The following is a 12,029-nucleotide window of genomic DNA, read 5'->3' as shown; positions in this document are numbered from 1 at the left end:
AAAGTATTGATTATAATTATTTTGGATATTTATTTTTTATAACTCCACGTTCATGATTCCGCTAAATTGTCTGATATTAAAGACGTACTATTTTAATTGTCTTTATTAAATTCTTTATCCTCTATTTTATGGAGATTAACTCATGACATCATAGCGAGACTAAAAAGTAAATATGAGGCTAAGCAAATTTTTTGATAAGGTTATTAAAGTCAAATCACTTTAAGGAATTCCAAATAAAATACCAATATCTGACAGTTCATTATTGAAAATCAAGAATCGAATGATAAAATTTAAATTTTGACAACACAATCATGAACAAAAAATTGGAGCCTTATTTTGATATCTCCTTTTACAGTTTAAAGTTTTAATTAAAAGCAAAAATTTGACATATTGTTTTCTTATTATTTCTTTGATAAGTTTTCATTTCAATTACATGACAAAAGTAAGATTTCCCGCAAATGAATTAAATAGTATACCGCAGTCAATTGATTTAAGTTATACTCTCAATGAAGAGTACTAAAAAGTCAAGGAGAAAATATTTTTTCATTATTTAAAAGGCAGGAAAGAAGATGCCTGCATTTAACTTTTTTTTTTAATTTCTCTATAAAAACTTCAATAAAAACCGAAATTTGTAAAAATATTTTTTTTTTCATATAATTCACTGAAGTAACTTTCCAAAAAAGTTGAAAAAGAAATGTCAAGGCTTTTATTTTCCAGGAAATGCATCGTATTTCAGTATATTTTCTTTATATGTTAATAAATATATAAATATCAACAACGGGAAATTTTTTTTTCATTTGTGTGTTTAACTGGGAATTTAAGCTTTTATTAGAATGAGTTTAAAACTTTTAGAAACGAAACTTTAAGATGATTTAAATTTTTTTATTATTTTATTTTATCTATAAGAATTCAGTTTCTTATTGGAAGAGCTAGGATCTCATCAATCACTTTCAAAACAGAAAGATGCCAATCCGTTATTCAAGATGTATTACATTTTTTTCTTTGAATTTCAAGATAAAGAATGCATTTATCGTCGTTAGGAGTTTAAGAAATGTTAAGAGTTGCAGACGAATGAATCTTTTAAACTATTAAAACAATAAGCGATTTGAACTATTTAAGCTATAAGCATTCACTATGATTAAAATGTCTACTTATTTGCCCTTCAATCTGCTAAGCGGAAGACGTTGTTAGAAGAGCTTACGCGGATCATAAAACACTACTTCTGCAAGTTATGGTATTATAATAAAAATGCTGCAAGCAAAGAGAAACCCAAATTTCTAAAGTGTTTGTCAGGCCTAAAGGTGAAATAACTACATATTCTAAAGATTAGGAAGTTATTCTTATAAGACGACATAATTTTAAACAGGTTACCCATACAGCTTTAAATGCCAAAATTTCGGCAAAATGAAAAATCGAATTACTGAACAAAACCTTTAAAATTTGTTATCAAAAAAGTTGTTCTAGCTATAATCTATTCAATTCATGAAGCTCTTGTTCCTTCCACCAACTTTTGAATGCCAGCCTAAACCATATTAGTATTGTAGTTCAGGAAAAATTGTAATAACGTTCACAACTCTGACTGCTGTGAAATTCAAATATTTACTTTACTATGCGACGAACTGCTCAACCTTGGTAATCTTTGAACTGTGTAGTGAAGAAACAAAATATTCTAGATGAAAGAAAGAAACTAAGTGCAGTTCCACCCGGATAATTAAAACCTCCTTTTAAGCCCTAAATATCTTCTGTATTTCCACCAAAATTCAGTCCACCTGCATCAATATTTTTTCAAGATTCCAAATCATGCATTTCTCGAATTAATTAAACTGTTAGGTGAACTTATTGTTCCGCATCTAACATACTCTGCATTGTATAGTGGTATTGCAATGGAGCTTTTAACATACATTTTCTGTGTGTGCCCATTTTACTGACAATAAACTTTTTCTTTTGTGTATTCTGGGGCATACTACCTTGTTAAAAAGAAAGAAGGTGATAGCGCTTTCGTGCATACAAATGCACGACTCAATAAATACTCACACCGCTAACATGTTTCGATAACAGCCTCTACATTGCTATATCTATACAATTCGTAAATGCAGATCGTATGTACGTGCATGCAGATTTAGAAATCAAATGATAAAACTAAACTTCCATTCAAATTATCCACCTAGTTTCTTGAGCCGTTATTTTCATAAAAGAATGTACAAATGACATAATGGTCTCATAATGGCTCCCATAATGGACATAAATGGTCTCAAAATCGATACTCAATGTTATTTAATTTATGTTTTCATTACTTTATTTGGTTGACTCACTTTTTACAGAATCTCATAACTTTCAAAAAAACATGTTCAGATAAATATTTTTTTAAAAAAATTAGGTTATTTATTTTGGGATTTTTGTTAAAATCTTATCGCAAGGAGAATTTTCCAAATGACTTAGTTATAGTTTTTTAACAAGTTAAATTGAAATACCCTCAAGAATTCAAAGCCCTTTGTCAAACTCAACCTGTTTGCAAGTTGTCCAAGAACACTTGGATGAATTGCCAAATAATTTAAAAATGACATCTAAAGTATGACAACTAATGTCTGAATTTACTTACACTAAATTAGTGATTTCTAAAAGACAATTACAATTAGAGTTATTAGAGTTACAACAAGAGTAATATACAATTAGAGTTATTAGAGTTACAACAAGAGTAATATACAATTAGAGTTATTAGAGTTACAACAAGAGTAATATACAATTAGAGTTATTAGAGTTACAACAAGAGTAATATACAATTAGAGTTATTAGAGTTACAACAAGAGTAATATACAATTATAGTTATATTTAAGTACTGAAAGTTACTAAATCTAAATGTAAGATCTTTAGATTGTACATAATCTAATCAAGCTATATATCATGTTACACATTTGCAAGCATTTCATGAGCAATAGATTGAATAACAGTTGTGATACGCGGCCTGAACCTCTGTAAATTACTGAAAGGCATCTGATATAATGAATTTTTTTCATAACTACTTATAAAAAATCTCAAGAAATTAATTTTGAAAATTGTCTGATATGACTACTAAGTGAAAGTTTTTTATTGAATAATCATCAAAAGATACATAGAGTCACCAATATGATTCTGAGAAATAACATTATTATGACAAACTTTAAGAGTCATGTTAATAATATGTAACATCGAAAAACACCATTACTCCAAATTATTCTTTTACACAATGTTGTAATGTATCCAAGAAATTTCGAATACCCAGTATATATACAACAATGGAATAAGGATTATATTCTGAAATTATCAAAGAAACTGAAAGAAAATGCCAAACTATTAAGCAATAAAACAATTAAATTATCTATCAGCATAATATACATCAATCAATTTGTTACGAAAAACAGTTATTTATATAAATATCACACACAATTAGCATTATACTTTATTTTACTTAAAAGTGGACTTTCAATCTGAAAACTAATACAGTCTTATAATAATAATCAATTCGTGAACATATAAAAATAACTTTTTTAAAGTTTTCCAGAAGAATACTAATAATATTGCTCATACACAGAAAGAAAAGTGAAATTTAGGAAAATTATTTGTAGGCACTCCCTCCCTTAAAAGTGCTAAACTTACACCTATTCCTCATTTGAATAATTGCATATTTTAACCACACTTTTGAAAAGTTTCTGCATATTTTCAGAAATTCTATTTGTCCAGATATATATTAACCATTAAATTGGAAGAAAGTTTTTATAGACTTGAAGGTTCAACCCATTAATAGTTTCATATGCACCTCCGAATCCAATTAGCTGTTGAAAGGTTTCGCCAAGACATTTATGGAATGTTTAACGAAATTTTCTAGTCGACACTTGGAATAGGATTCCTTCTGCAACTAACCTGAGGTTTGGGAATTTTTTTGTGAATAGAGCTAATGCACTGCTAATGAAGCATGGATGCTAGTTAATTAAAAGTTAGCGGTATGGTTTTAAAAGCTGCATAGCATTTTTGGTGCTCTAAATGCTTGATATTGAGAAATACGACTAATCCCCCATACAGTCTACATTTCAATGCTTTTTTAATATTATTCTTTAAGATAAAAAAGAATAAAAGTAATGCTTTTTTTTTTGTCGCATGTTTCATTCTAATTGTAAATATATGAGTATATGTAAAACCATTCTTTGTACAGTACATTTGTGACATTTTATTCTTTAATTATTCTGCTTTTAAGGATAATAAACTAAGGAAGGAATCGTCGCTCTAATTTTTAAAATGTGTCGGCAGCCAAGTTTCTTATTAATCCCAGAGATTACAAATATATGCCTTAATGCGACAGTAGATTTAGATGTTAGTAAAATAAATAAATAAATAAAAATGAAATATGATATTTTCTTTTTAAAATTGCGTCCCCAAAAGTTCAACAACGTATCATTTGTATATTTGTATGTATTTATTTGAAGAGTGCACATCAATAAGCATGTTTTTAAAGACTTTTTATCTTCAAAAAGGTGTTACTTTTATATTTAAATAACCTTTAAATGGTCATGGTATCTTAATTTTCGAGATAAATAAATAAAATCTATAATAAATATTCCTGTTGAGCATTTAAATAAAATAGACTGCGTATTTTAGGTTTCGAATTATTTTAAATAGTTAAAAGTCTGTTTTAGTTCAGAAAAGCACGGAATATGTTTTCAATACCTAATGTTTCAATGGAATTTTAATACAACTTCCATTTTTCTTCGAAATGAATTTTTAAAGGATAAAAAGAAGAAAAATGCTAAACAATTTAAAATTAATTCACTTAATTGCTTAAAATATTTAAAGTTATATTTTTAATATATATAGTAATAAAAACCAAGTTAATAGGAAAGAATCAAAATTATACCAAATAAAAAAGAATCCGGCCTGATGATTTTCTCAAGGTTCATCCTCAGGCAGGGATTTAAAAAAAAAGGAATTTTTTTTCTGTGAAGGAATGCAGACTAAACAGTCCAAATTATGGATTCCTCGTGACCCGAAAATCCCCTGAGATTAGGCCTAAGAGATATACCATTTTAACAGAAAAGAAAAACACGAAGCAATAAATTAGAAGAATACGTCCACTAATAAGCAAAAATACAATAACAAAAAATAACATAATATAACCATATCATAACACTCAAGCCAGTTATGAAAACAAAAAGGAAAGCACATCCCAGCAGCAGGCAAATAAATTTTTTAAGCTTACCCGTTGTGTTTACCCGTGCTCTAAACTTCCAAGCTAACGCATTCAAGGTAAAAAATAATTGGAGGGTCGCATACATTTTTATCTGGTACGCAGATAATAGCTGTAATAATTAACATACCTTGAAGTACGAATTTTAAAACCTAAAGTAGGAAATTTAACTTATCATCTTGTTTTGTTTTTGATGAAACTTCTTACATATTTGAATAACGTATCATTTGAAATGATTTTAGGAAATAATCAATGCATAACTGAAACGAACAAATTATTGTCTTTCTTAAAGATTCTTGGTTTGCAATTCTGACGCAATGTAATTTTGAGAAAGTTTTAAAAAATAGACAGTTTTTCTATAAACTTTAAATATTAAAATGTTCTGTCATTCTAATTCCGTTATATTTATCGAATACTTTATAATCATAACTATAATTTGTTTCTCTGTAATTAAAAATAATAAAGCTAAAAATATTTCTTTTTCAACAGATTTTCAATAGTTTTTTTAGTTCATTTTTTTAGTTTTTTTAGTTAATTTTTTTAGTTTTTTTAGTTAATTTTTGTTTCCTTGCAATAATGAATGAATCATTTTTGAGTAGGTTTATTTTTCTAATTTCTTGCTATTTAACATTTCAAAATGTTTAAATTACCTTCTAAAAGAATGATAGCGTATTGAAAATTAGTTGAGGCAAATTAATCGTTTCTATTGCAAACTTATTTTTGAATATATCTTATGGATACGATTATTTGATTAGTACTGAATGTCATTAAAAACGTCCGAACGAAAGGTTGTTTTTTGCAATCCTTCCAACTGTTTAACAAATGCTAAAATATTATTCCCTTTAAAATGTTGGCATCAATACTATGCTTCTCTATTAGTTTGAAATGAATATATGATCATTAAATAATCTTAAAGCATATCATTCAATCGACAAATTTTAAAATTGTACTTAATCAAAAAACATTCTGGAAAAAAAGTGTTTCATATTTTTTTTCAAGTACTATAACATCAAATATCAGATTATTTAAAGGAAAGAGTATCAGAAATAATTGGTTTCCCAGAAGAAAAAATTAACAAATGGAAGTCATTCAGTTCTCGCCTAAGAAACAAAAACCTATATATTTTAATTATATTAAAACAATGTTCAAATGTATTGGAAAAATATTTCAATTTAAGTGTTGAATGCACGTAAGCCGATCAGCGAGCTAACTATCAAGAATAATTTTCCCAAAAAAGATTTTAATCCCATATTGCAAACAATTTTGAAGTGTGTGTTTTGGTCTCAGTTTATATCAACATGGGTTTTATGACATAAGAATCTGTCAGTAATGGCAGTAATTCTATTTACATTTAAGAAGTAAAAAAGTATATATTTTAATCATGCTGAAATAATTTTGAAATGCATTGACAAAATATTTCAATTTAGGTTCTTAATGTTTTCTTAATCCATTAGAAATGAGAATATTTCCCTAAAATGAGTTTTTATACAATACTGCAGCGACATAGTTTATTTCTTTGTTTACATCAGCTTCATGAGTTTGGATGCCTCAAGGGTTAAGGCGTTTTCCAAACTTATCTAATCCGGAAATAGAAACTTTTCTATAAACATAACTTATTTCCACCCCCCCCCTACACTATTACAGAATAAAACCCCTAAAATCGACACGAGCAACGTGGGTTGAATATTTGTTCTTCCAAGATGCCTCGTGTTAAAAGTTATTCGAAGTCGGGAAATAGTTATTTCTACATCGTTCCTAACATCAACAAGCGTGAGAAATACTTCAGGCGACCCAAGGTTCTTAAAAGAATTCCAATAAGCTTCGAATCCATGTTGTCCGTCAACATAACAGGAAAAGAAAAAAAGTGGGTGGGAGAGAAAATCGATGTTCTTTTTTTTCCCATTAAAGGATGCTGGATTAGTCAGTTATGGTCTAATCGGCTCATACTAATATTCATTTTCGAAGCGATAATTATATACTATAATACAAAAATACTATATATATAATAATACATTTTTAAAATATACATTATAAAAATATTTAATATAAAAATACTATATATACAGGGTGATCAAGAAATAACAGAATGCATTTCGGAGCCCTGTAGCGTGTTATGTACTGGATGAAATATAACAAAATTTGGTCACCATACACATTAAAGTATGTGGTTTTGATTTATTAAAAAACAAAACAAAAAAAACAAGTACCAAAAACGCTGAAAGGGGAAATCCTGGCGTTGCAAGAGCATATGTGGAAAAAAAACACCATAATTGCCAAAGGAAAAAGTAAATAGTAACACACCAAATACCAATGAAAAAGTTTATTATAACAACTTACAAATTTGGCTCAAGGTAACCACCAACTTGATGTTCCAATAATTGCATGCGCTACACGAGGATTCCGATGGGACTGGCAGCATATTGGCATTTATTCGTCTGACATGTAACGTTATTTGAACTTTTAAAGTAGGAATATCAGGAACATGGGCTTGATACACAACGCATTTCAAGTGAATCAGAACGGCTTCACAACCAGAAATTGCAAAGATTCAGATCAGTTTCATCAGTTATGAGTGTTATCTTATGAGTGTTATCTTATACGGATAAATTTTCAGGATCTTGCGCAATATCTTCTGCAGTGTCGAGAGTGGGATATCTGTTTGTCGTGATATTGAACGTGCACTGCTGGTACCCACCCTGCTTATTAACTCTCGCCTGATCCATAACTTCTGGCAGTTGCAACTTCTTCAACTTGTTCCCGCTTGATACCTTTACGTCTTCGGTCTGGTTGCACACAAAGAATTCCTGTTGTTTCCAATCTTTCAGCCATTCTTCATAAGTTAGTTATGGTCACGGACCTCTACGTAACTGTTTTAATCCCCGGTATTCACGAAGAGCAGCACTGGTATTTTTATCTCGCTGATAAAACAGCTTGACTAGTAAGGCACATTCACGAAGTGACAAACTCATCTACGGACGAATTCTTGCACAATGACTTAAATCCCAGCAACCCTTCCTTTTATCCTCGATATCGTGTCACAAAGTACTCATATAAGCAAATTACATAATAAAGTTTTTGATCGCAGGGCCAGGATTTTCCCTATCAGCATTTTTGCTACTAATTTTTTTTCTTGATAAATCGAAACCGCATACTTTAATGTGTATGGTGACCAAATTTTGTTATATTTTGTCCTGTATACAACAGACTACAGGGTTCCGAAAATCTCCTGTTATTTCTTGATTACCCTGTATGTAAATACATTTTTATAATATATATTATAAAAATATTTAATACAAAAGTACTATTATAATAATACATTTTTATAGTATATACTATAAAAATATTTAATACAAAAATACTATATATATAATAACACATTTTTATAATATATATTATAAAAATATTTAATACAAAAGTACTATATATAATAATACATTTTTATAGCATAAACTATAAAATTATTTAATACAAAATTACTACATTTACAATAACACATTTTATATACATACATATATATATATATATATATATATATATATATATATATATATATATATATGCATTTTTATATATAGTATATATATAATATTTAATATAATATATTTTATTTAGTATTTAGTATAATATATTTGTATTATACATAATGACACATTTTTGTATTATTATCTGTATATTAATTATAAAAAGAAGCAATAAAACCTAATTCACGTGTATTGAAAATCTGCTATAAAGATTCCTTTTGCCCATTATAATTTTAACAACAAAATTTATAAGAACAAAAAGTTCACCAATTCCTTTAACACTATAATCTTTACTTCCATATTTAAAAATAAATTATCATGTTATTTCGTCATGAGCAGCACTTTTTATTGGAGAATGATTGATTAATTTAAGTAATCACTTTCTGACAGTCAATGAATTTATTATCTTCATTCATTAAAGTTGAATATCTGAATGATTCTGCATGCTCAATAACCATTTCGATCTCTCTATAATAATCATTATATTCGATATATTTATATTAACTGGTCCATTTTAACTATTTCGATCCATCTATAAAATATCTAAATCGTTAAACAACAGTTTCTTTAAAATTTCCCATATAAGCCTTTTTTTATTATTTTCATAAACACTATATGTAGTAGGAGGTCCATTATACGATGTAATTTTCTGCTGAATAGATTTTATAATCTTTACTGTAGACAGTTTTAGAATACTCTATATAAAAATATGTGCAAAACCTGTTTCTCAAACTTTATTTTCTAGATTCTAGACTTCCAGTAATTTTTAAGGCATTAGCAAAAAAGCATAGAGAATAGAACTAAAAAAAGAATTAAAACTTTAAAAAAATATGTTTAAAAATCGATTCCAAAGTACTTTCTCTCTTCTGCCATTGAAAGCTCTTTACTTTAAAAAGACATTACTTATGGCAGCAAAAAGGATATAGACTAGTTAAAGCAAGAATTTTTAAATAATTCAAGTACAGTACACTCCCGATTATCCGCGGAATTGGGTGGCGTGGCCGCCGCGGATAACAAAAATCACGGATAATCCGAAAAAAGCTAAAAACGGGTATAGCAAAAGAGAAAACAGTCATTCCAACTTTGAAAAATCGTTTTATGTACAATAAAACGCAAAATAAACAGCATGAAATGTTTAACTAACGCTTAATATTTTAGTATATCACTCAAAACTAACCTAAAATGCATTTTGTTAATGAAAACAGAAAAGTGCTTTGTACTTACGAGAGGCGTCAAGGATACACAGAAAAATTAATACATATGTACTGTTTTAATTCTGTAATGTATTATGTAATTACAAAAGCATAACTGTAAAACTACACCTTTTTGAAGATTCATTTCATTCAGTCATTTGTGTTTGCTTCTGGCTTTGGAAGCATTTTCCCTTTGCTTGGAAGCAAAAAAAAAAAAAAAAAAAAAAACTTAGCGGGGCAGCCGTGGATAATCGGGTGTCTACTGTATCACAAATTTTTATGTGACAGAAAATTTTGCATTTTTACCTTTATTTTTTGACAGCAGTCCAAGCCATTAATCTAATGTAATTGAATATGACTTAGTTGTAATATTTATTATTTGATATATGTTTGAAATGTAAACTTAAAAAAGTAATAGACCTTTCATATCTTCAATAATTTTTAATTATCCAATACGTTTCTTCCAAAATTCTAGACTATATATAAGCATTTTATCAAAATTTCATTCTGAAGAAAAAATATATTTATGAATTTATTCAAGGTGTCCGGACGCATTCATTTTAAATTTACATAAAACTAATCATTCTTATCTATTTCCTGTTTGATCATAGTGACGTGGCAGTAGCAGAGGGTCTCAAGTTCGAAATCCGCATTCTACCAAATAATCGCCATGTACGCGAGTCTAGTGAACATTAAATCCATTAGGGTCAAGCATTCTCCCTTTTGAGCGGTGAGAAAATTTAGAAATGGTTGGAAGCTCAGTTGTCGTCTTCGTCGTCTGGCCATGTTACGATGTCCGTCTTAAAAGATAAGTTTAAACAGTTTCCTCGTGCGATGTACTATTTTAATAGGTTCATTTGACATTCTGTATAGATGCAGCGTCCTTCAACTATGATATTTGTTGGAATTTGTAACATATAAAGGAGAAATTAAAATCAACAACAATACATGGAAAACTGGGACGTTCCTGAATCTTCGTTGAATGTCATCATGCATGAGTCTATGAAGAGAGGGGGGGGGATTTTGAAGATAGAGAGAGAATTTCTATTTAAAATAAAATGTACTCCAAAATACCGTTTTAAAAACTTCAACTCTGACAACCGATGTAGAGAAATTCTCGGGTTGAGAAACACTATTTCTTAAAAAGAAATGTTGTAATAGCTGGTCATTCAAACTACAGTAGACTCCCGATTATCCGCGCCTGCCGCACTAAGTTTTTTTTTTTTTTTTTTTTGCTTCCAAGCAAAGAGAAAATGCTTCCAAAGCAAGAAGCAAACACAAATGACTGATTTCTTCAAAAAGGTGTAGTTTTACAGTTATGCTTTTGTAATTACATAACACATTACAATATTAAAACAGTACATATGTATTAATTTGTCTGTGTATCCTTAACGCCTCCCGTAAGTACAAAGCACTTTTCTGTTTTCATTAACAAAATGCATTTTAGGTTAGTTTTGAGTGATATACTAAAATATTAAGCGTTAGTTAAACATTTCCTGCTGTTTATTTTACGTTTTATTGTACATAAAACGATTTTTCAAAGTTGGAATGACTGTTTTCTCTTTTGCTATACCCGTTTTTAGCTTTTTCCGGATTATCCGCGATTTTTGTTATCCGCGCGGCCGCGCCATCCAATTCCGCGGATAATCGGGAGTGCATTGTATATCAATAAAAATAAATAATAATTTATCCGTATTTCGGAAATAAGTCGAAAGTTTCCGGCACTATTCAAACTTTTTGCAGAGCATAATTATATTTATCAAGCCTTGAATAATTGAAAAATGTTACCTTTGTTGTTTCAGTTTATCACAAACCATGATTCCATATATATATATATATATATATATATAACCAATGAAAGTAAGAAGTATTTTGAAAACGAAACGAAATAGTTTCGGAATCGCAACTAGAAATGATTCCTTATTTAAACTAAAATCAAAAATGGAACTGGAAAAACAGCATAGTATTTAGAGAGGGCAAAAGCAGCTACATCTAAAACACAGATGAATTGAGGCAAAAGTAATAAAAAACAAGTTAATAGGAAATTTAAATTAAACCAAATAAAATAAAGAATCCGGCCTGAAGACTTTTTCAAGGGTC

General features: G+C 28.7%; 1 protein-coding gene across 1 annotated transcript in view; it reads right to left on the bottom strand.

Annotated features, from left to right (window-relative positions):
• Nucleotides 1-12,029, bottom strand: part of LOC129963254 (orexin receptor type 2-like) — a 182,528-nt gene that overhangs the window by 72,775 nt on the left and 97,724 nt on the right. The window lies entirely within an intron of this gene.

The sequence above is a fragment of the Argiope bruennichi genome, chromosome 3 (assembly GCF_947563725.1).
Source record: "Argiope bruennichi chromosome 3, qqArgBrue1.1, whole genome shotgun sequence".
Lineage (NCBI taxonomy): Eukaryota > Metazoa > Arthropoda > Arachnida > Araneae > Araneidae > Argiope > Argiope bruennichi.
This window is presented reverse-complemented; position numbering and strand designations above follow the sequence as displayed.